Raw genomic sequence first — 23,612 nt, forward strand, 5'->3', positions numbered from 1 at the left:
ATTTTGGCTGAGCTCAGCGAGGAGATGGGATTAATTTCCAAGGAACAGACCTAGCTCTAGATTCTGCTCTGAAAGAAACCCGAGGGTGGCCGGGTGCAGAATACTTCTTCAAACCTAAACCATTCTCCCTGGCTTGGACAAAAAAGAAAACCCAATTCCAGTTTGCTCCAACAGTTTGCAAGACAGAGGGAAAGCAGCTGAGCTGAATTCTGAGTCAGTAATGCTTTTCAGCTTTGGAACATCCACCAGTGTTCCTTTTTGATAGAGATGCTGAACACTATCAAATGATTCGGCGGGTTCCTTAAAACATGGAGTAGACGTCTCATCATATGGCTACAGGAGCAGTTTTTCAGCTCTGACATTCAGCATCTGTCTCTGCGCAACAGCAGGTAACCCAAGAGCCTCTTCCTTAGATGGCTCAGTATAAACTCTACACACAGCTCAAAGTTTACAGCTAAAAGGGTTAACGAGAGGGTGGGTTTCCACCTAGAGGCTCTTCTTTAAAAACGAAATGAAATCGAAGGGAATGAAATAAAATGAAATCAAATCACATGCGACAGTCAATCCTTCTGATAGAGTGGTGCTAAAAGGTTAACTTACAAAATGCTATTGCTCTTGGGCCGATCCTGTGGTGGCTCTGTGGTTTCCGCCTATATAAATTTGATAATATTTTACAAATGCAGTATATGAAATATATTCTTAACATGTGTTTAATACATTTACAATCTATTAAAATGAAAAACAGAATATGCTTCAAATACTGCTGGGGTATTTGCTTAATGCAGTATGTCTGGAACATGTTAAACATTATTTTAGAGGTAATTGAAACATTTCACACACATTCACCTTGCGTACTGTTATGTGTGTACTGCGTGCACTTTGGGGCCAAACCTTGCCCCGAGCACACAGCCTGAATATCCCGGGACCGAGAAGTTCTGCCAGCCGGGCATTTCCCTCTGATGCCCAGAGATGCTCTGGTCCCCGGGGCTCTCCCAGGGAAGCAGAATTCCTCTCCTCCTTCGCCCCGTGGCACATCACCTGGGGCTCCTCATAGCGCCGGTCTCTCTGCATCTTCCAGCTTCATTTTTGCTAAATAAATTAGATCCAAATTTACTCTGGGTAACCCGTTACCAAGTTACAGGGTATTATTTCAGCTCACTTCAGCACATAGCCTGTCAAAGCGGCCATTAAATACTTCTCAAATGAATATTTATGTAAATACACATGGTACGGGAATATTCCTATGTAAGTATTTGCTTAGTTTCACAACATGTTCCTCTCACTCATGCCAATGTTCCCAAAAAGTGCACAAGGTGTATAGAATAATGATGGAGAGAATTCCTCGTTCTAAACTCAAATAAATGGCCACAAAGACTTGATTATAGTATTTTCCTCATTATCTCTATGTAACCATTTCACGTCCCAGGACACGACAGGATGATTAATAAATCACACATACCTATTTAAGGTGATGGCGTGGCTATCATTGCTCCAGAGCAGCAGTACAGTTTAATGGAGAAGAGTGAAAAATGTGTTTATTTCCAACTTGGAAACAAAACTGTGATGTGTCCCACACATCTGTCTTCTCTATGCCATTTCCTTTTCATTATTCGGCTGCGCACAGTGTACACTTTTCAGACTAGGAACCTACACTTAACTTGCCGTAACGCTTTATATTTTCCCATTCTTTAACTCTAAATCAACAAATTAGGTAATAAATATTGAGGGAGATAGTAGTTACACTTCTAGCTGGCCGTCAGAAAAGCTGTACTTCGTGCTGAGAGATTTGCTGCTTGGAAGACGGCCATTTGCGTACAATTTAAACTCCTAAAGCTAAAAAGTCAGGGGTTTCTTTGCTTGCATGGGGATGTTTTGCTTAGTATTTGGGATCCAACCTCTTTGGAGCTAGGAAAGCAAATTAATTTTGGAAAAAACCATGTGAGACGAAAAGGGAGAAGATCCCTATGCTCACGAAAATGAGATAACAGCAATACTCAGTGGTTTTCTGTCTCACTCTCAGTTGGCAGTCTCATACAATATGGACCTTGATATCTCAACTTCTTTTTCCCAGTGGAGCCTTTACTCCATCTACTGCCTCCTCCTAACTTTTTTAATCTTTCTAAAATCCTTTCCCTTTGCCAAGTAATGTGGGCAGCTATAAATTTGTCCTGGTGGTGGTAGACTACAAGCTATTTATCATTTCAACATTGGTTGAGACACAAATTTTAGCTGGGAGCCATTAGAAGGGAAAAAAAAATTCATCAAAGCTTAAAATAGACTAAATTAGGTCTCATTAGAGTGGTTTGCAGATGTTTTATAATTTCTGTATGATCTTTTTTCTATAGCTCCTTCAGTGAGTTACCTTAGTACACACAGTCAGGTAAGATGCCTCTTGAAATGAACTCATATGAGAAAGTAGATCAGTCGTTTTCTAAGGACAGCTCAAGCCAGAGAACAGAGTTTCAATGCGTCACATCACTGTCCCTCTTTGCATTTGGGCTCTATCTCAGGCAAGCAGCTAATGGAAAGGAGAGACTGTGCTCTGTATTCCGGTTTCTTCAAAGGAAATCGCATTTTTGTCCAATGCAAGGTTGTGCTGTGTAATTTATTTTTTTTAAATAAGAATTATTCCACATCATTTATTTATAAATTAATAAAACCCCCTTTACGGTTGTATTAATGCGCTCTATTCCTGCAGGCAGATGGTTCAAGACATTTTGTAGGGAATTCACCTGGGAGGGGTTTGGAGGCAAGTAGTGCCTATTATCAAAGGTTCTTGCTGAAAGGAGATGACTAGTTTTGGCCATAAACATCCTATGTGCCTCACCAAGACTTGAAAGCGCATCTCAATGGAAGGGCATCTCTACCAGACTCTGAACGCCCCCATAAGGCTCTTATTTGAAAATGTCTTTCGTGTTCACGGCAGATCTTAAATGTAAATGTTGTCAGCGATACCAGTCTGTGATCTGAATAAACCGATAAATAAATAAATCGTACTGAGTGGAACGAGGCCAACATGGCAAAAGCCATGGTACTGAGTTTCTGTGAGTGGTGCACAGCGGGTGAAACCAACATCTGCGCAGAGACAGAGGAGCAAAGATCACACATTTGGTACCTCAGGGAAACAGAGCGGCCGTAACACCCAAATTTACAGTCAGTGTTTCTGTGCTTCTTACTGATATGAGCCGAAATCTGCAATGGGCTACAGCTGTTTTCTAGAAGGGTTCAGGAATAATTTCTAGTCTCCTGGACAACGCACATTATTAACTGCTTCTGCTTGGGTTACAGACTATTTCTGTAATCTCTGATTCTCTGAAAAGTTTTCCTGAGCATTTTTCAACATTGTCTGAGGGGCAAAGAAGGGCAAAATCTCCCCAATTTAATTTGCTTCTGATTTTGAAACACTCAGTATTCACACCACTGTGAAATGGAGACATGAGCAGCAAAGAACTTTAGTTTATATACCTCACATTTTTGGCAAGTCAGGTTTTATTCCTTGCCCCCTCCCTTTCCTTTCATCTCTTCCTCTCCTCCTTCGACCCCCTCCATCCAAACCCAACGTACCCTTTTCAGCCCAGGAGCCGAAAGGAAAGTTTGTAGATTACAAATTTGAATAAACTTCATTTCAACAGTAAACAAGCAAAAAATGACCACATTAGTGTCAAGTTCCTGATAAATATTAGGCCTGACGCAGGTTGGGGTTTTTCCTTGGACTTCTGCTTGCTGTTTGCATTCCAGGAATCCATTTTCATAGTAGGTCTTTTTCTTTTTTCTTTTTTTTTTTTTTTTTAATGAATTGAAAACTTTATGTCGTTTTCCTGCCTGTAACCACAGAGTGCATTGTACTCACTATTAAATGACACTGTCAGAAGCAGAAACCTGGCTGGGTCTGCCTGAAACCATGTCTTGAACAGACAAGTCTCTCTTGAAATAATATAAGAAGAGGTGTTAAATAAGGCCTGTGGTTGGTGGGTCACAGTGGCAGCTAATTTTACAGAAAAGAATATACCTGGGCATTATTTTATTTTATTTTATTTTATTTTATTTTATTTTATTTTATTTTATTTTATTTCAGTATATTATAGTAAAATATATATTATACTACACATTATATTTTTTTATTATTATTATTTCTTCAACATTTTGTCCTATGGAGCTCTCAAAAAGCACACTTTGTGTCTGAATAACAACCAGACATGCATCTACTTTGCAAGGCAATGGAGAAATTTCCACATGAGAAGTATGAAAGCTGCCAGTGCAGGAATTATGTAGCTCAAGCAGAACTTATTAACCACAAGACGTTTCTGAAATATCAACCAGGTTCTTTGCCCCATCCTATGCTTCGTATAAGAATCAGCTCAAACACTTTTTAAAACAAAGACGGGCAAAAGAGGGACAAGAGGCAGGAGTCACGTGAAAGAAATGGGCAAAGATTGATTTTATATAAGGTACAGAAAGGACAATAAAATAAGAGACTCAGAGAAAATGATAGTTCTTCAAAAAGAGGTGAGATTATGACAAATTGCACTTTCCAGGTCTAAGAAGCCTCAAGTTTTTTTTTCAGAGCGGTGTTTCAAATATAGGAGTGGCTGAACCGCAAAGAAATCTGACTGCCCACATTTTCCAGTGAGCGTCTTTCTGAAAACAGGTGACTTTGCTGGTGTGGAATGAGAGGTTTTAAAAATCTGTTCAGCTGCTGAATTTAAAATAAAGCTTAATCAGGACACGGGAGTCCTTAATACCGTCCTCCACTCAAAGGCTCAGCTTCTGAAATCCTTATGCAATACAATTAATTTCAGCAGACCTTGAATGAAACTGTTAGGGTAGAATCCAAACAAACAGGATTTATAAACCTAATCCTGCACATTCCACTGAAACTGTTTGCTAGGGCCAGTGGTCCCATCTACCACCAGAGAGATACTGCCTCGTGCGTCCAGCCCAGCGCTTGCTGAAGACTATACAATATTTTTCTTTAACTTGAGGGGGGCAGGATCAATGCGTAGGTGGATCAAAGCCACTCAGAGCAGCAGAAGAGCATCCAGCATCACTGTGTTGTGGGACCAGCTGAGAACAACAGGCAATTCCAAGCAACCAACCCGGAATTGGAGAGATCGGGCAACACATCCCCAAGGAGACTCGCCGTATCTTCAGCCCTAGCACAGCATCCTCGTTACATTTCAACTGTGATTATTTCTAAAGTCCTGGACAGTTTCTGCAAAAACTGTTTTTGTGAATATTAGATTGAATTTCAGTGATGGTCAGCTATGTTTTGTCTCTCTTGTTCTTCTCAGTCTATTCACCTTTCTTAGCCTTGTTTCACCTTCTTTTCTTCAGCCTGTTGTTCTCCCCGATTGGAAAGCACCCGAGGCAGGGGCCACCTCTGAGGCTGTGTTTGGCACCGCAGTGTCCTGTCCGAGACCTCCACATACTGGTGTTGTTTCAATAGCATTCATATGTTATTTGTGAATATTTCTGAAAATATTGCAGTAGCGGAATTTATAATAATACCTAGTCATGGCCGAGTGAGTTCTGAACTGCTAAATACCAGAGGACTGAATAAGCACTGCAGTCCTGTTGTCAGGCAGCAGGTGCGTTCATTTGATGTCTGTGACCCACAAAAATAAACAAACAATTCTGAGTTTTAAATGCCCTTAATCAATTAACCAAAAGTAACATATACTTATTTCAGGATTTACTTCTTCCAATTATTCAGAAATATTTGCCTTAGGTTGTTTTTTTTTCACTGCTGTATGTCTCTTCCCAATATTGCATTATCTTTATGAAATCTGCAGCTGCTCCACCTAAGGCTGTGGTCTGAGATGGGCTGGGCATGTTTATTTGTACTTAGACTGGAAACCTCCAAAAATAAATTAAAGACCAGGTGTATCGAGAAGTGATGCTAAGTGACTCAAGAGGTGGCATCTAGCCCATTGAGTCAATACTGCATTGATGATCCGGCACTGAGTGAGGACACAATGTCTTCTTGCTGCTGCCTTCTGCAGGACAAGGCATAAAACTTCCAGTTGTTTGTACAGAATATAGCATATTGTTTCCTTTTGCTTTTCTTAGGTTCCACTCTGTAAGCTTGCACTTGCAAAAATGAATCTTGCTTTTCTCAATAAGAGAGGAGGCCTGAGGGAAGAAGAAAATACGAGTTGCCCTCAACCCTCAGCTGTTCAACATTTTGTCAGAGATCCCAAGAAGATGGTAGTGCTGGAACATCTCAACCTGGGTGTTACCTCCTTCCAGGCAGTGCTAAATCTTGAGGATTTGACTTTTAAGGCTGGAATTGCTTTTCCCTGATGAATAGGAGCAGCAGGAACTGTCTCTGTCCTGCCCAGTAGGATGCATTTCCCTCCCAGCATTACAACCCTTGCTGGTGGAGGCAACAGGAATTGCATATGTTCTGCAGCTACCGAGATGAGTCAAGACGACTGTCGATAGTGTTTGTTGTACAAATATTGCTCAGACAAAACAAACAAAATAATCACTGGTTGACAGTCTCCCCTTGCCACCGCAGAAATGGAAGTGTCATCTATTTTGGTGGTCACAGTGGTGATCTCAGCTGAACCCTGGTTTGACAGTGACACCACACGCTACGGCAGCCAGGAACAGAAACATCAGGGGGCCACGCCGACACTGGTTTTACATCCAAAACCTAAAGGAAAGCAGATTGCCATACATGCTGTGAGAGCAGCTTTGGCATTCATGCTTCCTGAACGAACCAGCCTTCCAAGGTGGTTCTCTCGCCCAAATCGATATGGCAGGGACGGGGGGACAGTCACGCTACTGCAAAATGGACAGTGCTGGCGTGGCCCAAGGCAAACACCTCCCGCCGTGACAGAGGTGCTCCACGGCAGCCCAGCTACACGACTCTATGGACCTATTGTTGTTGACTTGCCATTACATAATTTCCCCCAGCATAAATCAGCGTGTGTTCAGGGATCAGATTGGGTTGGCAGGGTCCTAGTCCTTTCCAAGTTTCACGGCTAGTTAGCTCCACATTACCTCCCAAAATGCTCCTATCTTTACACTTTTAGAAAATATCCACTGCTCCTAAAGAAGTTTCCAGTCTCATTCTAAATGACTTATTCCTTTTTTTAATTTTTTTTTTTCCTCTAAGAAAGTAAAATCTGTGTGCTTTCTTATTAAGCCACTTTATTCTTGGCAGGCTTTGAAAAAAAGCCCTACTTCAGCAATTTAAGCTTTTCTTCCTGGAGGCACAATAGTCAGACACGAGGAAAAGTAAGTCAAGAAGACAAAATAAACATATTTTCCAGGAAGACTCTAAGCCAACTGGAACTTTCAATGAATGATTGAGAAAGTAGCTGCTTTTGATATGCGCAAATACGTCCCAGTAGTGCACACCCCATGCAGGCACACACCACACCGCTGGATGCTGCAGAGTTGTAGACGGAGAGGGGGAAAACTATAATAGATATTGTAGTTTGTCCCCTACAATGGCTTTGAAATGCATATGCAGCTCAGTAAAGGTTGTACAAGTTCATGAATGATGAAATTGAATTCGTGTTGCCCAGACAAAAAGGGGGAAGGGAAAGAACCACTGTTTTTCAGCTGTTCATAAAATGTTCCACAATACCCTGGGATCTAGAGTGTTTTAGAAAATCCTAAAGCTTGTATTTACTTTCTACTCTCCATTTATTTGCTTAAATAAGAGGAGATAAAGATGACTGGATATATATTGTGGTCTTATTCACACCAGATTTATTAAGGATTAAGGCAGATTCATGAACTGCCATTCTCTAAGGAGGTCAAAGGTGCTGACTGCTGAACACCAACCAGGTCTATGGCTCTTGATGATAATTATGGCTTTATCTGTAAGATTTAAATTAGTATATTCGGGATCTTTGGTAGTATACTGCAGTCTCACATCTTCTTCACATTGAAGCATTTTTATCCAGCAAAGAGAATCCAAATGCCTTTTTGGAAGACTGCATCAAAATAAATGGTGGGAAATCAGTGGGAAAGTGATTCGCCCAGATAAATACAACAAATAATACTCACAAAACTTGCCAAAGAGTTCTGGGCATATAAGAAATCACTGCCACGAGATGTCCTCAGGCACCCTGGGCTGAAGACACCCACATATCTGTTATATGTCTTAGAACTGCTGTTCAAATTGACTCATGGATTTGCTCATGGATTGCAAGGCAGCTTCTTGCTCCTAATTACTTCTTTTATTGTAGGCAGCAGTTTAAGTCAAAACAGCGACAGAAGCACATAGGGCAAGAAAGCAAACCATGATAAGATGGACTGGGAACTTGTGCCATCACTTTTAGTTACTTTGATTGCAAATGTCACCTTCTGTGTGCTCAATATCCTGGAAATTTACACCATGATCAAGTGATTAATAGGGGAAGGAGAAATACAGTTCAAGCCCAGTTCAACAGGACTCGCGAAACCTTCTCTATTCAGATGGCCTTATAAACGAACAGAGAAAAAGAAACCTAGCTCTGCATCACTTCTACTCCACGAGAACTGAAATTGAATTTGAAGTTCAGGTTATGCAACAACATAGCATTGTCTCATTTTATTAAGGCCACCAGCTTCTGGAGGTCTTCGGCATGTTATTGTTCTCAATTAACACACTTCTCCTCTTTCTCTCTGGAATCTTTCCTGCTGGTTTGCATTGTAACAATACCTCCAACTCATAGTCTCCAAGACAGATTTCAATTTGTGAGGCCAGTTTCACTTCAAAACCCACTAAAGACTATTCACAGTCTCCATTCTAACATGCTGCATTAATTAGGAGGAAATTCGCAGAAACAAACAAACAAACAAACAACAATTTCTTTGCTTTTTTCTTAACAGGTTGCTTTTGTGTGCGGAATAAATCTTTACATTAGAAAAAAAGAGTCAGCAAATGAAGCCAGACAGTAGCTGTGTCTTTTGGCAATGGGAATAATCTAATAAAACATCACCTTTCAAAGACAAAAAGAAAAAAAAAAAGAAGTTTCTCTGGACACTCAGTAACGTCACCTCGGCACGAAATATATTCCACTCTTGGTTTGTGTTTTTTGGACAAATGCAGCTTAGGATGGTTGTTATCCCAAGACCATGCCACCAGAGTTGGAATTAATAATATAAACGGTGAGCCCAAGCTCTGATTGACAGCTCTGATTCTGTTAATACCTTCTAGTTGGTCTTCTACTACGGTCAGAAGTTAAAATTTATTTTGACAAGCTTTCTGCTGGTTATGGGGGCTAGAAGCTTTATACTGGGGTATCCAGTGATTAAATATCTGGCATAGATTATCAAAAACTATAGAGAAAGGCAAGGAAGGCCTCTTGATGACAAACTAGATCCTGCAGTGCATAGAACTTGGTTTTAATTAAGTTATTACCTTCCTTAATAGGAAGTAGCTGTTCCTTTGTTCTTTTGCAAGTCAGCAGACAGTAACTGAGCGTGGAATGTAAGCAACTCAATTAAGGAAAGGCTGCCTTGACGGATGCTTGCATGTACACGGAGGTCGCCCCGCTAACGTACCTGCTGGTTTCTGTTTCACCCAGTGGCGACTGCCTCTCCAATGAACGGCACAGGATTTCGGGGGTGACGGTGTCACGGATCAGGCATATAAACTCTGCCAGGGTCAAAATGAGTAATTCAGGATTAAGAGGAGAGCTCCTGGGCTTAATCAGTGGATTCATAGTAATTAAAGGCAGAAAGCTCTATGAGTCAACCCGTTTATTTCCCAGGGTGGCGGCAGGATTGTCTTGGTAGTTCATTTTCCATCATGCCTCAGTGTACTGCATGAGTGCTTCAAAGATGTTTTGTAAAATAGACCTCTTATTATCTTTTTGATCACCTGTACCAGTAACATTCAAAATTAATAATAGAGAAGGCAAGAAAAGCCTATTTTTTCTTTCACTTCCACTTATAACAGTATCGTATAAACCTACAGCCACCACAGCTCAAAATATCATTACGATTGAGTCCAATTTGGATTTCAGTGATAGTCATTTCAGCTCACAGAAAGTCAGTAACATCAGCATTAAGAGCAAAACCAGACCCATTAGTTTTCACCTTAAATTTTATAACAATTACTCTAGTTGCATCGGGAAAGATCTGAGGTGCCGAGTCTGCAAGCAGAATTGAAGTCAGTAGAGAAGTACTGCACGTCTCACAAAGGGATAATATAACCCATTTTTAATCCTTTACCCCTTTGGAACATCCTCCCTGGGAATTAAATATTCCCTGTGGAGTAAAATGTGATATCAAACTCACTCCAGTGATGTAGTCGCACCTTATGGAGTAATATTATTTGATGTAGGGTTGAGATTATAAAAGCCCCATGGGTTACTCTAAAAAAATGCTATGTAGACCATTCTTGTCCAAAATCAATCAACAGCAACAAACATCCCATTCCATACCCTGCTGGTGACGGTTTGTATGAAAGTGCAGTCAAGCACAGACGCTACATATGGTCACGAGAATCCCTCATATAGAGGGAGTAGCCACCCAAAACTAACTTCAGACTATACACTTTACAAAGAGGCAATCCCCGTGAAGGGTTTATTAGGAAAAAAGAGACAGAAAGAGTTTAAAAAAAATTGAGAACAAGGCTATTTTCAAAAGTCTAAACATTTTTGGTCAGAGGCTCAAAGTGAAGCTGTCAGTCATTGCTCTCACTCTTTACGGATTACTGAACTTCTGTGTGAAGGTAGCAGGACTGTTGCAATGTTTAAACAATGGGTATTTAATGTCTTTAAATAGTGAGAAGGGCAAAACTCATTTCAATAGCAAAGGAACAGTGAAGAAATGCATATTCTTTACTACGCTGTCTGACAATCTCAGATACTCTTCTGCTCAGCATGCCCTGCCCTGCACACGCAGCTAATAGGAGAGGAGGTGTTGAACTGACATCTCACTGAAGACAGGGACATGGGCTACCAAAATACTATGGTGCTAAGCAGGTCTCCCAGTCAAGAGTGCAAAAATTACTAAAAGGTCAAAGGGAGGAAAAATTAGAAGTCTTATTTGCTGAGGGGTAATGGGAATAATTAGTACAAGAGAAGTATAATTTCATTATAATGTTATTACAGCCATCATAACAATAACGTAATTATTACTACATTCCGTTATAACAATACTCATCATTGTAAGAACTGATGTAGACGAGATGAACACCAGTATGCAGCGCACATCTTTTTTTCTGTACACAAACTGTCCTTGCTGCTTAGAAGAAAAATATTCTGAAAACGGTTGATTATACATCTGCACCTGAAGGATGAGAGCTTTTTTCCAGTGAACTTCTAAGAATTTTGGGGGACCTCAACTGTTCAGTCCAAAGTATTTTTACTCTGAAATAAAGGACACATTTTATTTAGGAGGAACAACTGATTCACCAGGAGGAGAAGTAACAGAAAATCAGATCAGAGAGATATGGCTTTGGGGAAGCTCCTGCAGGGTTGGGGTCCCCATTAAATAGCTCATTCAATAGAAGAGCTAGAGCCTGCCTTGAGAAACACTCAGAGAAAGCAATAAATGTAGAACAGCTGCTCTTGTGCTAAGCTAGCATGTTCCCAAATTGAGATATGGGAGATACGATTGCATAAAACATTGGCTGCACGTAAATCAGGAATGCTCCTGTGAGACAAGCCTCACGTTGACATATCAAGTATCACTGAAGAAAAAGCTAATGTCATGTTGGAGGATGACCTGGTTGAACAGCCTTCATCATCTTGGATAGCACCAGCTACAACAGTACAAAAGGTAACTGAGATTTCAAATATAAATGTTCGTTCCTTGAAAAGAGACTTAACTAATAGATGGTTCAAGATTGGTCCCAAACTCCTTGTAGCAACAGGCACAAAATGTTTTAGCAGTTTTCATTTGCTAATGGACACCACCGCATTAAATTGGCATCTGGGGATCAGAAAAAACCCTACCTTGGTGATATAGTATGGATTATTTTATTTCTGCATTATGCCTTTTTGTTTCATCAATGCATTGGAGCCACTTCAAAGGGGCAGCATCAGTTCATGTTTTCAGCATGGAAGACATGCTCTTTTATGAAAATAATTCCCCAAAATTCTTGCATCCTGAGTGAGCCAAATACATTTCATTTCAAATTAGTTCAGCATGAAACTTCATCTTCTCATGGTGCCTTCTGAGAGTTGTTGTTCTAGAAATGTCAGTCCCCACCAACTATCCTCGTAGTTCTTTTTGATGTGCTCCCCAGCCCATCCTCTCTACAATGCAATGTCACTCTGGACTGATGTGTGCAGTTAACCCTGGGAATTTAGAAGTCCAGGTACGTCATGGGAGATGTTGGGGACAGGATGCATATCCAGCCAGAACTTTCCCAGTTGGACTTTCTTGCAGGCTCACATTCATCAAATTGTAGTTTCTCTGTATAGTTTCTTCTGCGCACTACACTCTGGTTTCTCTTCAGATCCTATAAAACTTCTGGTTTTACAAACAGTCAATGTCCATGGAGAGAAACTCATGGGTTTCATTGCTTATTGCTACATGACTCCCAGTACAGCTAACATCAAGTGATTTGAAGTGATTCTTTTTTTTTTTTTTTCCAGACACTGTACTCGCTATTTTACTTGGAGGTTGGTTAATATCCAGGCATCCTTTAGACAATTATGAAGCTTTTGTATAGGAAATGAACACCTAATCCCTAGATCCCATGAGACTATGCACCCTTATAGAAGGAATATGTTTTTTAAGAAAATCCTTTGCCCTTTGCTTTAAGAAAATCCTTTGCCCTAAGTCTCATAAAACAAAGCAGCTTAGGGATCCTTGCAATAGCAGGGCTGAACTAAACACACTTAACAAAGTTCCCCTTTGTCAACAGCATTTTGGTGAGGTTCCCTCCTGCAGGATGAGTGTCAGGCTTCAGGCTAATCTCTGTAATTCTTTAACTAGAGATTTGCACATTATTAAGAGGTAGTTTTCTCAGTGGGTGGAAAGCTATCACGCAGTGGAACGTTTCTCCTGATGGAAAGCTCAAATGCTCCATTCTTCACTTAAAAGGCCAATGATGTGTGTCTCAGCTGAAGGACAACAATGGCAAATGAAATCAGAATTAAATCCCCACTGAAATACTTTTATTCAGCACATCTATCCATAGGCTGTGGGCAAGCAGAGATTTCTTAAGTTAGCCCCAGCTTCTTTGCTAACTGTTAATTAGTCTCTACAGGTAATTATAGATCTTGAAACGACGACCGATGTGCATGGTCAGCAATCACAGCCTGGACTACATGGGACAAAGCAGGAGCTAGTGTGACCCTGTGATAAATGACTGCAGGAGCGAGCCAACCTCAGAGTCTGTCTACCCTCAGTACCTTCAACAAAGACTCTCTTTTACTGTCATTTCAGCTGAATCCTGACTCTCTTCTACTGGGAGACATGTCACACAGCCTGTAAATATAGTAAGTTTGTTACATCAGAGATCTTTTAGGTTTTGGTTAATACTATGCTTTTATAGACAGTGAGAAAAATCTATTCACTCCTTGAAATAGGGCACCAAACACTTAAACATGAGCTATCTTAGACCCTGACATCTGACATCCAGTCCCTACTTATAACAAACCAGGTCCGTGCCCGGCACACCAGCACCGCACCAGCACACACACGGGGAAAAGTGAGAAACACACAGGGAGCGGCACATTCAGCTCTACGAGAATTTCCAAGGTGGGAAATCAAAAGGAAATTTTCCATTGTTCATTGAAGAGTCATTTTGGTGAATAACCTACCCAGTCTTTGGCAAACCAGGGTCACTTCTCTGAAACAATCTATCCCATTGTAATTCATTTTTAAGATTGCTTCCACATCCAACTTTCACCTCCTTCCCTTAACAAACACAGGGCCAAACTCCCCTGAGGTCTTTACAATGGCTTTGCTGGGTCCCTGTGCAGGCAAACTCCTGTTGGCACCGAGATTTGATCCTCAAGCTTCATCTTGAATTCATTTGCGTGTGGCATTTGCATGCTGATTTCTTTGACGCCCTAATGGTTCAATTTCAAAGCACATCTTTTCCCTTTTATCTCTAGCTGAATGAGATGTCTCAATAAGCGCCAGATAAAGACGGAAGTCTTTTGTCTGAAAGCACACAGGCATGGCCAGCTGTGATGAAAACTGGCTGAAGTTTCACAGGCTGCTTGTCTGCCTTCAAACTGGAGCTCCAGCTCCTTTCAGTCTGGAGGAAGAGAGCAGGGGGAAAAGGCCTTTCTTGCACACATGGATGCCAAAACAGCTGAGCGTCTTCCAGTGTTTATTTTTCCTTCCAGAAGTTATTTTTGATAAAGGGCTTGGGGGGAGCAAAAGGGAAGAGATCAAGAGGGAAGAAAGAAAGGAAAAGAGAGCAGACACAGTAACAGTTAAATCTATGATTTGCATCATATGGGTTATTAGATGGTAGCTCATCCTTACACCGAGAGGAGACATTCCCTTTTGCATTTGTGCCTCAGAGTCAGGCATTATTCAGCTGTTTAACAGTGGGATGCCCTTGTGCTATTTCTCTGATTTTAGAAAGACTTGCTTTTGTGCTCTTGGGTTAATTGACCTGTTGAATACAAACAGTCTGGCGCTGAAGAGTAAAGGCTATTGTTTCAGCCAGTTAATAGTGAGCAAAATTTTGTCTATCTTAAAAAACTGTCCATCTTTAAAAATTGTCAGTAGGACTACGGGATGGCATAATTAAGGAAGGATTATTACAAAACCAAAGGCAGCAGTAAGGAGTGCATTTTGAATAATACGTTTAAGGGCTTTAAGAGATCTACCAAAATATGAAACCTCCTGCACAGTATTCAACCCTGGTTACATACCAATCAGATTTGCTCAGTGTGGTGTATTAGGAACTGGAAAGATCTAATTCTACTGCCTATGCCAAAAAAATCTAGATGGTGAGCTTGTTCCCCAAATGATCTGCCCTGAAGCTAAAGCAAGCTTATGCATTTTTCATGGAGTTATTGAAAACATATTGAGTTTAAGCTCGAGAGGTCTTGACACATGGAGAACAGTTTAAAACCTGCAAGGCCATGATGCTTGTTAGCATTATACATGGTAGAGACTGACTAGCAGTTGCTGATTTTGGTCTCATTACAGCCTGTAATGTGGTTTGTGCAGATTGTAGCTTGGCACAAGCTGCTCTCCATAAAAACAAGGAGTGAGAGCCACCGGCGCATCTTTGACCACACTTTGCACAAAGACTTGGGTGTCAACCTTAGCTCTTAACGAGCCTGCCAAACCAGTGCCTTTTTATTAGGCTTTTCGGTAGAATGACAAGGAAACGTAGCTTCCCCGTAGGAGCTCCAAGGGGTTAAATTCCCTTGGAGAAAGAAAAGTCAGATGGGTTAGTCTCAAATAAGCTGCCCATCTGGGAAATGTCAAGTTTTCTCACAATGTTTTTAAGGGTTTGTAATGTGGCTGATCGTTTGCATGCATGAAAACAGCATGGGAATGCAATATTTCCTACTATATGTGTGGTGGAGCCCTCCAGTCCAGCTGTATTTTGCTTGTCATGTTCTTGAATTCTGACACCATTTAGAACATGCCAGTTACTACCGTAGAAAATGCATTTTCATTCTGTTCCCTGGATGAAAAGCACATTAAGGCAGAAGAGAAAAACCAGCAGATTCTGGAGCTATCAGTGAGGTCTCTTTTATTTATTTATTTGTTTTTTTAATAACATATCATTTCATCAGGGGGTTGAGCGGGTGGGGTAAAACTCAGTTTGACTCTGTCCTAAAAATGAGAATGTGAAAGTCTGGGCTTGAAGCCACAGAGGAAGAGAGAGAATGATGACAACATTACTGTCACTATATTCCCACACGCTGTAAATTAAAGTTAGTGGTAAGCAGTTTAAGCGCTATTGCTGTCTGATTCATTAAAAAAATACAGTAGCTATATGGGCACAAAAGTCTGGTTCTTCTTGTATCTGATATATGATTGGAAAGTCATATTATGTCCTGTCTTAAGGAGAGGTGTGTATTTTCAATGTCCCAAGTGGAAGAGCAGATGTGTGGCCATTGACTTCTGTGGACAGGACCCCATGCCTGATGTGCTGGCTACGTCTGAGGAGAATTGTCACTGAAATATGTGAACCAGATCCTCCGTAGGTGTAAACTGGCAAATCCCTATTAAAGTTAATGATTTACTGATTTAGTCCAGCTGAGGTTTGGCACTCTCTGTGCGAGTGTCAAGAAGAGGAACTATTTATTCCTAAGTGAACCATTAACTTCAGGTCCTTTATGTTCATCTCTGCAGTTAAAATTCCTACTACGTTTCTTCAAAAGAAAAAGGGGCGATATATACATGAGTCATATGTCCACATGCCATGCACCATGACCAGCAGAAGCTGTAATTAGTACTTCTCAATAGAGCTATACAAGTAACTGGCTTCTCCTCTTACTGCCAAGTCAAGTATAGACTTTTTGGATCGAATCATTACAAAAATATTTTAATGCAAATTGATACATCAAAACGTGTTTCCTGGGGGTAAAACAATGTTCAGCATTTCATTCTGATTCAGGCTTGCTTAGTTATATTTTAAATAGAATTACAGGCAACTCCGAAAGCACAGGTCACGTCACGGAAAAAAGTAAAAACATTTAACTGTCAAATATCCAAACTTAGTTTTCTGAATGCTCCCTATATACACACACGTATATATCAATCCAATGAATAATTAATTCATCAAGATGAGTACATAATCTAGAGGTGTCTCTGAAACTTTTCACCAAAATATGTTTTATCAGAACATATTCACCCCGCTCAATTACTTTCTGCAGAAAGGTCTAGAAGAAAACATTAGCTTTCTAGAATAACATCATCTACAGCGGGCGGTGTTTGTATTACCTTGTCTGTCTACTCATCCATTCATCTAGGCAGGACAGTATTTACAGACAAGACTAAAGGAGATGGAGGTCTGCACATGATCACAACGGGTACAGTAGGTCCTTTTGTGGTGAAGGCTGGGTTATCCATCCACACAGGCAGCAGAGATGGATGCACTGCGCTCGCTGCTTCGTTTGCAGACAACTGCAATGCTGTCTGAGCCCACAGGGTTTGATACCAGCATGCCTGTTATTCTGCTTTCCTAAATCTAAACCTCCTATATGTCTGTGTGACTACAACACAGAGGACTAATGGAGCTGTTGAAAGGAAAAAGAGTAACGAAGCTGAGAGCTGTTGGCTCAGCCTTGTTTCTGTTCCTGTAATTTATGCACTGATGGTTGCTGCTTCATTTTCACCACGTGTGAGGCTAAGAAGATAATGAAATGGAAAGGAGAGCAAACTATAGAAAACATTGTTATTTTTCTTGTTTAATGGTAAGAAATCCACTCTATTTGGTGGTCACTTCTACCTGTTTAGTATTTCTTGTTCTGCTCAGAGTGGAGGAGAAATCTCGTTGAACAGCAAAGTTTGGCAGGTCAGGTTAGAAAGTACTTGGCTTTTCCCTGCAAGGGAGCAGTAGCAGACCACAATGTGCAAACTCTGCACCTTAGGGGCTGCTGCTGCAGTCAGCTGGGGCTCACACTGGGGCCAGATCAAGCTGCAGTGGCAGGCGTGGGAGTGCTGAGCTCTGCAGAGAGCAGCTCTCGCTGTTTGACATGTGCTGGCAGTACAGAGATGGCTGGAGAAAGCAACTTCATGGAACAAAAATGGACAAAACCCAAGGAAACAAACCTCCCCTCTTTAATGTTGCAATGATGAAGCAGCAGGTTTCTACCAGATGAGCCATATGAGAACATAATTTGTCTCACTGCCTTATTTTGTGGTTGAGATGGGCAATTAAAAAGCCATACACGTACAATATTTAAGTCCCAGACTCACACCTAATAACTGTACTGTACATCATCACGGCTTCAGACAAAACAAATACATGCGAAAGCAGTAAAACAGACCTATTACTAATCCCACCAAAGATTTGCGCAATCAGATACTTCCAAGAAATAGGACCGTATTTCCTGAAGTGTCTCACAGTTATCATTGACATGTTACACGAGATTTTCCAAACACACTCTGGCTGGAATATCATTCTTGGTGACTTCCAGTTCTTGATGAGTCACTTCTTAACAATCACCCGAGAACAATGAGATTGTAACTGATCTCAATGGGCCAAAATTTTAATCCGAGATGATTTTTTTATTGAAAGGGTTTGTTGCTGACTCCAGTGACACAGAAGAAATCAAAAGTCTTTCTTCTTACCACCTTTAGTCCTCATGATATAAGAATGCTTAGTGGTTTCAGCCAATGTTATTACTTAGAACTTTCATCCAAAAAATACCATTTTAGATCAGCCAAAACTACTTGCAAATCTGAGTCAATCAGAAAGACAAAAAACACTGAAAAGCCAAAAATGAAATAACCAAAGGGAGGCAAACAATATGAGCTTTAAAATGTTATTAAAACCAGAAAATATTTTTCCCTGTTGTGGATATTGGAACATCTCCTATTTCAGTTTGCCGGTTTGGTTTATTTATTGCTTTGGTGCTCACAGGCAGAGCAGACTGGGTTGGAAACCAACCTCGGTACAAGCTGTGAAAACTCCCCTCACTTAACATCCATTGCAACATTTTGAAACTTCAGATAAGCTTCTAGCTACCTGGAAACAAAATGAAAACGGGAATTATGAAAAAGATTATTTTTTATTTCAGGAAGGTCGCTAACTCTTTGCTGTGCTGGTGATTAATTTTGTCCAGAGAAAACAAAGACAGTCACTGGATATGAACTTTTTGTCCTTTATCTTTTGTGTGTGTATACCAATGCCACTGTGAAGGCAACCATAGGTGCCCATGCACACTGCAAATACGAACCACGCACAAACAGTGGCACAAAACTGCGGCAATTTGAAGCAGAACATTCTGGTGAAGCTAAAATTAGAAAATGATTATTCAAAACTTGTGCTAGTTCCAGCTTTTAAAGCACATTCTACTCAGTACTGCGCTGTTAGGAACACTTGCCTAGGATTAATAAATCAGCTACTTTTTCTGAGATTTGATTTCATCAAATGTCATTTGACAAACTCCTATGGAATGTTTAACATGACATTGCTCTTATCTAGCTGCCCAGCGTGGGACTGCTTTTTGGAATCATCTGATACATTTATTAAAAGCCTTCAAAAGGTCACTCAAACGGCAAACTAAGGTCAGCCATAATAACGTCTGTATTTAGATGGATGAACTGCTCTGGGCTCCCCCACCTGCTGAAGGGTCTAACGAGCCAGCTGAGAGTTCCTGTCATAGCAAACATACCCCTTCTCAATTATAACCTGCAGAGCGGGCTGAAAACGCGTGAGCATGTACAGCTTTAGTAGTAGGCATTTGATGGCGACGAAAGAAATAAAAACAGGCCCAGAGAGAACACTGACTGAAAAGAGAAGTTGGCCTATAGTATGGCGAAAGATATAATGCGTTTCACTCTGAACTCTGGGCATGGGCCTTATTTATGTCTCTTTTAAACCAGATTGCTAGTGAGTGATACGGTTTGTTTCTACAAGAATCCTGCGGTAACGGTCGCAGAGAGTGGAACAGCCTCAGGTGCGGACAGGCCGCCGAAACGCCTTCCCCACCGCTCAGCCTCCTCCTCGCGGCGCAGACAGCCCATCCATTACGGCCTGTAAGAGGAGCCGATAGGGACGGATTCTGCTTCGTTTCCTAGGGAAAGCAGCCTAAATTCAGTACGGAACATATGTACTGTTGATCCATCTGCCTACCAGAGAAGAGGGATTTAGAAGAGGGATGTTTAGGAGCCAGCACGACGTGGATCAGCTGAGGACGGGAGGGAACGGCTGCAGCCAGGGGAGCTGTGCTACATCCACTCATGGCAACGGTGTTCCCTGTGCCACAGACATCTCCCGCCACAGTGACCGACCTCCTGCAGCCTGACAGACGGTAAAATACAGGCACACCTTATTCTAAAAGCAGAAACGGAGTGAAAGAGGTGTGTGGAGCTGTGGTGGGGCAGGCCCATGACCTCCAGGCTCCCTGGCAGACAGCAGCGCAGCAGCCACAGAGGTACCTGCGTGAAACCCGAGGCCACCCTCGCTCCCCGCAGCGGGGGACGGCGGTGGGCCAGGTCCCGCAGAGCCCGGCCGGGCCCCGCAGAGCCCGACTCGCACTGCCCCAGGGGCCGCGGAGCGGCGGGCCCAGCCCCCGCGGCCTCGGGAGGGCCGGGCCGCCTCCCCCGGCTTCCCCTCAGGGAGGCTCCCTCCCCTGACAGGAGCGTGGCTCTCTCCCTCTCCCTCCCTCAAATCGATGAAAATTGTTCGACACTAATCGAAAATATTTATTTCTATAAACGTGAGCGCCAGGTAAAATCTGGCTCTGGCGCTGAGACACAAATGGCGAAGGGCCCAGCCGCACTCGCAGCAGCGGCCCGTCGCTGCCATCTGCAGGGCACGGCCGGGACGGGCCGGGGAGCGGGGGACCGGGCGGGCAGGGACAGGCAGGGACAGGGGCTGGCGGAGGCGGGCGGGCAGGGCAGCGCCCCGGCGGGCAGACAGGGCGGGTGGGGCGGTTGGAGGCGGTGGGAGCGGGCCTGGGCCGTGATGGAGCAGCCCAAGGCCGCGGTGGAGGAGGCCGCGGCCCTGACGAAGTGCCCCGCTGCCATTATGGGATTTGAAGTATCTGTTCGTCTGAGCAGGGACAGCTGTGGGTGTCTTTGCTCCAGAACATAAGAGAGTTGTAGAATAAAAGAGAATAAAATAGTTCTGTGGCAGAAACCCACAATGATGATCTAGTCCAACTGCAACGCCTTGTGGTAACGAGACAGGCCAGAGTTAAACCCTGGTTCAATGACAGGATCATACTAAGACGTTATTTTGATATCTGTGACTTATCTGACATTGTGCTGAACTCACCAGTGGGAAACTCGGGCACAAACTGGATTATTCAGGACTGAAGGATAGGGAAATTGTTCAAAAGGCTGCAGGTATGGGATACCCTAACTAGAGACAGGACATTTTGCTATAACTTTGATCATGGATGTATTATTGCTCTTCATGCAGTATGAACAGTCAAGCCTCTTTCCTTTTGTAATGTTGGAGGTACTTTGATTATCCTTTCCTATGATTAGTTACATTAGCTGCTCTCCGATGTCGCTTAGCGCTGGTATCTGCATGTGATGTGACGGGGCAAGGGTACCTCTGAAGCTCAGACAGTAAAATTCATTCAATTTGCAACCTCCGAATCTAACTAATCATAGCTTAACGCAGAGAAATGAATGGTGTATCTCTATTCACAGTCAACCCCTGTCATGACAAATTACAAAAAGGGCAAGGTGTGATATTTTATCATAGTGACAAGGGAGCTTTCAGTTTCAGGCTTCTGAGAGGTTTATAAGAAAGGTACAGAAATATTTCAAGTTAGAAACAAAGAAACAAAAAGTGTCCCTTAGAAGTTAGTAATTGTTTGAAGCATATATATTTTATTTATTCCACTGGAGTAGTAATAAACAAAAACTACCATTCTTCTGAGGGTGAACAGCCGATGGGTCAGGTTTAGCACAACAGCCGGGTTTTAGGCAAAGATCTGCACAGTTTTGGTGCCTTGGCTTTGCTATTGTAAACTGTCTGCTTAGCTTCGTTTCAAAACACTGGGGTTTGAAATCAATCATAGTTTTCTTTTGGTTGATACTTGTTTGCCCTACTTCTCAGCTTTTAATACTTCACGGCACTGACTCAGAAGTCTGTGCCAAGAACTGCATCACATTGATATGAACAAAACTCTTGCAAATTCAAGCTGGCCCTCAAAATCCATTAGTGCCCTAGGAAATTCGGGAGTTGGAACCGTCGCAATAGAAAGGTATAGATTTGGTTTACATATGTTGACATGAGGATCTCAGTTGCACCCGTTATGAGAGTAACCGCACTTGGTGATGAGTGAGTGGGTTCTCCAAGGGGGAATGGAAAAATCAGAAATGGACCCTGTGTGGGAGCAATACGCTAAGGTGCTGACAGCTTAATGAATAACTTGACTGTTATGACAGTAGGACACCTTGCAGTTCCAAGAGCAAATATTTGAAATCATATGCAATGCAGGAAATGTATATATGTATGTAGAGAATACATGGCTTACCCGTATCACTAACAGATGGTCTATGTTTTCACTTCAGAGGTTTTCTTCTGCACAATCATGAGTTACTGGGGGTGAGAGTGAATCCATAGCTTGCAACTGATGACATAAAATGGAACAGTGTATTAAAGTCCCCTTTTTATGGTGGCCATATGGCTCAGAGGTTTTGGTAACAGCTAATTAAGATATTTGCCTGTAGGCCGCCGCCTCCCCCCCCAAAAAAACCCCCTCATTTTTCTACTACTGCTCCAAAAGCTCTAGCCAGCCTATATGGTAAAAAAAAAAAAAAAAAAGGTGATTAGAGGATGGTTCTTTAAGCATATAGCTACATTAAAAATAATTAAAAAAAATTCTGATCTTCTACATTGTTGTTTACATTCTCCTGAAGCTTCAGTGGACTGTGGACACAAAACCTACCTTTCGTCTAAGTGTTTTGCCTAAAGCAAGTTCTTGGGGTGCACATTAAAGAGGGGAGTATGTGAGAATCTGGAAATACCAGTTTCTGCCATGTATCTATTTTGGGGACCTGAAGACTGTCTGTTCCAGATGTACTCATCTTGAGCCTTTCTTACCCTGTCATTCCCTGACACAAGTAAAACCAGGAACCCCTTTTCTATAAACATTCTGTATAGTTGATCCCATCAAGATTTTTTTTTTTTATTCTGTCTTGAGAGTGGATGGGAATTCTTGAAATCCATGGGGTTTGTGATTTTCCTAGATTATTCATGGGTGATTATTAACTTTGCAGACTGCTCAGATTTTGAGCACCACTTTTTTCCTTAAAAGTAACTTCTTACTATGTAAAGAAGCTGTTGTGATATTTTCATTGAGAAATACACACTGTCTTCTGTTTAAGAAAATGGTTTATTTTTATTGTAGCAATTAGTACGGTGTATTAGGAATGGGGTGTCTCTGTTTCCAGTAGATAGATCTCTATGAGTGCTTTGTTAATGTTATCTACAAAAAAAAAAAACAAAAAAAAAAAACAAAACAAAAAAAAACCAAAACCAAAACCAACCAACCAAACCAAAGACTTTGGAAGCTAAAGACAGCTGATTATTTAAAGCAGCAGAAAAAATAGGCTGATTGACAGCTGAAAAGTAAAATCATGGAACTCTTATAAAAGTCAAGGTGCTCCTACAGGACTAGTGGGAAGAAAAGACAGTTGCTGCATGTAAACATAATACTGAAGGAATTTAGTACTGATGCAATTGAAGTGAATAATTTCTGGCAATAGATTTTCATGATTAAGTGAAATGCAGAAAAAAATTATACTCACTACTAATAAACAGAATTAGTGCATGAGGTTTCCTTAAAGCAAGCAGATCTTTCCATGCTCACTACTGTTTCAGCTTTAATTTTCTGATTGTTACACACATCTCACAGTTCATCTTCTGGAGTCAACTTTCCAATCCCACATACAGGGTTTGGTAGGGCTCCGTCCTTGGGGAAAGAACAGTCCAACACAAGCATTTCATGTGAGCCTGGCAAGGTAATTGTCTCCTGCAGCTGTCAGGACTAATCACTCAATGGAAACCAGGCCCCAGCGTTTGTGGTAGCCTG

General features: G+C 41.7%; 1 long non-coding RNA gene across 1 annotated transcript in view; it reads left to right on the plus strand.

Moving 5' to 3' along the window:
• The first annotated feature begins 19,315 nt into the window (after nucleotides 1-19,315).
• Nucleotides 19,316-23,612, plus strand: part of LOC128917922 (uncharacterized) — a 108,574-nt gene continuing 104,277 nt past the window's right edge. The window contains exon 1 of the long non-coding RNA XR_008469401.1: nucleotides 19,316-19,868. This is a non-coding gene — a long non-coding RNA (uncharacterized LOC128917922). The remainder of the gene's footprint in view (nucleotides 19,869-23,612) is intronic.

Source organism: Rissa tridactyla, chromosome 15 (assembly GCF_028500815.1).
Source record: "Rissa tridactyla isolate bRisTri1 chromosome 15, bRisTri1.patW.cur.20221130, whole genome shotgun sequence".
Classification (NCBI taxonomy): domain Eukaryota; kingdom Metazoa; phylum Chordata; class Aves; order Charadriiformes; family Laridae; genus Rissa; species Rissa tridactyla.